Here is a 2,572-nt window from a genome sequence, read left to right on the forward strand (position 1 = left end):
CTCGGCCCTCAGCAGCTTCTCAGCTTCCTCCGCACGCCTCTGAGCAGCAAGAAGATCCAGCTTAGCCTTCCCGGCTTCTCCCCTCGCAGCAGACAGATCAAGCTTGAGCTTTGCAATCAGCGGCCCAGATTGGGCCGTGGCCTCTTCTTGCTCCATGATGAGGGAGGCGGCTAGACGGCTCCATCTCCCCAACCTCTTGTATATTTTCTCACCCTCCGCCACGAGCTCGGCGGGAGTAAGCTTCTGGGGAGAGGAGTCCACGATGACATTTTGGTCACCCGCTTTCTCAATCGCCTTCTCAGGCTGCTTCCCTGCTTGCCGTTCGGTGAGGACAGCGGCTTCCGACGATGGAACTGCAAAAAAATTACAGAGAGCATCCATGTCACCTTGCATTGACACGTCAGAAAGCCTGTCATCAGGAATGCCCAACGAGCCGGCTAAATCCGAACCACAAGTTAGATCCGTACCAGTTCGAACCCTCTTAGTTGGAGGGCTGGTGGAAGCAGGCTTCTCCACGGCAACTGTGGAAGCAGACGGCGGGTCTTTCCTCTTCTTCGGAGAAGGGACCTTAGCAACGGTCACCTCCCCCTCAGAAATGTTGATCACCTCCACACGATCCTTCTCGACCGCTGGGGTCGAAGGGGGAGGTGCCAGTGATGCAGTCGCCGACTTGGACGCCGCCTTCTTTGATCTTCTCGGCACGTTGCCGAGAACCCGTGCTTGAGCCGTCTCATGATCCAACGCCCTCGCCTGTTTTTCCATGACTTCGTTAGGAGACAGTCGGCGATCACGCGCTTCAGCCGTAGGATGACGGATGAGAACCCTTCCGTCCTTATCAAGCCCCAACCTCTCCAAGTCCTTCTCTAACAGATCCCGACCAAACCGATCTGCAAGGAATCAAACAAGAGTTACATAAAAGAAGTAAGAAAGCTCCAAACAGGAACATAACAAGCAAAGGTGGGCCTCACACCGACCCTACTCACCACGGCTGAGGGCCGGTATGAGGCCGACGCGGCATAGCATCTTGTCCTGAAGAATAATCTGAGTCGGGGGCAGCCATCCCTCCTCAGCATCAAAAAGCTGCATTGCCCGCTTCTCATCCGCAGTAAGGGGGACAAAAGAAGCGTCCATCTTAACCTTGCTACCCCGGGAGACGTATTGCTTATACTCTTCCCGGGTCTCACACCGTAAGTGAACGGGGCTCTGAAAAGACCGAGGCAATGGGTAGTCCTCCGGCACTTGGACGTACACCCACCGCTCCTGCCAGTCTTTGCAGGAAGTAAGCTTATTTACGGAGACATATCCTGGCTCCGTCTGCACGCTGTACCACCCCGCCTTTCGGGCGAATGACGGCCGAAGACTATGAAGTCGGCGGAATAAATTGACGGTAGGGACCTCCCCCTTAAAGAGACAGAGCCACACAAAGCCGATTATCGTCCTCACGGCCAACGGATGCAGTTGGGCCACGGCAAGATTCATAGCTTTGATGATGGCCACGACGTGCTCGTTCAAGGGAAACCGGAGCCCGAACTCCAAATGCCTAATGTACACACCGATATGACCCGGGGGAGGACAGCAGACCGCCTGACCCTCCCCAGGAAAAACAATTTTATACCCCTCACCAAGGAAGAAGTGATGATGCGATTAAAGTCGATGGCTCGTTGCTAGAGTCCGTCTAGCAAACTTTAGTAGTTATTTCATTTTGTTAATAAAGGGGTGTTAATTCCCTATTGATTAGGTTGTTTATTTCCATTTATTTTGTGGTTTTAATTATGCATTTAGGAGCCCTTTCATTGCCAAAAACGGTTGTTTCATAGGCTATTTATAGTTTTGAGTACTTTGTATTTGTCATTCAGAAATCATAAGAAAATCACAAACTTGCTTGCTAGCAAATTTATCTCGTTTTTATTCAATTGCGTATTTGAATATTAACTTGTTCGATCTCAATAGGTCTTGAGTTCGTTCACCATTGATAAGTTATAGGTCTAACTTATCAAATATCGCTTCCGCATTTTTAATTCGTATCATAAGTGGTATCAGAGCTTCGGCTCTTGATTTTCCATAATCGAGACGGTCCTAGGCGTGTCAAAGCCAACTTTTTAGTTGAATTTCCGATTGCGATTGGAGTTCAAAGGTTTAACTTGAACAGGCAGTTCGAGGGTTAATCGGTTTTGCATCTCAGGAGCACGATTCTAGTAAGTTTTATTTAAGGAGTTACCCAAAAAAAAAAAAAAAAAAAAAAAAAAAAAAAAAAACTGTTCACGGGGTACTATTCATCCGAAAAAAAAATGTTAGGTGTATTCTCATTTGAAGGCAACTATGAACAAAATGTTGAGTTTGATCCAAGATTACCTCCTATCTTTGACGAGTATGGTGATGGGGAAGCAGTGATTTCTAGTTTCAAAGCACCATGTGATTCGTTTAGTTGTGGGTATGAGTTCGATCTAAATCCTCTTGTCTACAAGAGCACAATTGGGTCTATTAAATTTCAAGATCAATCCGATTCTTATTTGGTTGATTTTGAAATAGAAAAGGATGTTGTTTTCTCTTGTTTGCATTATTTGTTCAAGGA

This window comes from Silene latifolia, chromosome 5, assembly GCF_048544455.1.
Source record: "Silene latifolia isolate original U9 population chromosome 5, ASM4854445v1, whole genome shotgun sequence".
NCBI classification, from domain to species: domain Eukaryota; kingdom Viridiplantae; phylum Streptophyta; class Magnoliopsida; order Caryophyllales; family Caryophyllaceae; genus Silene; species Silene latifolia.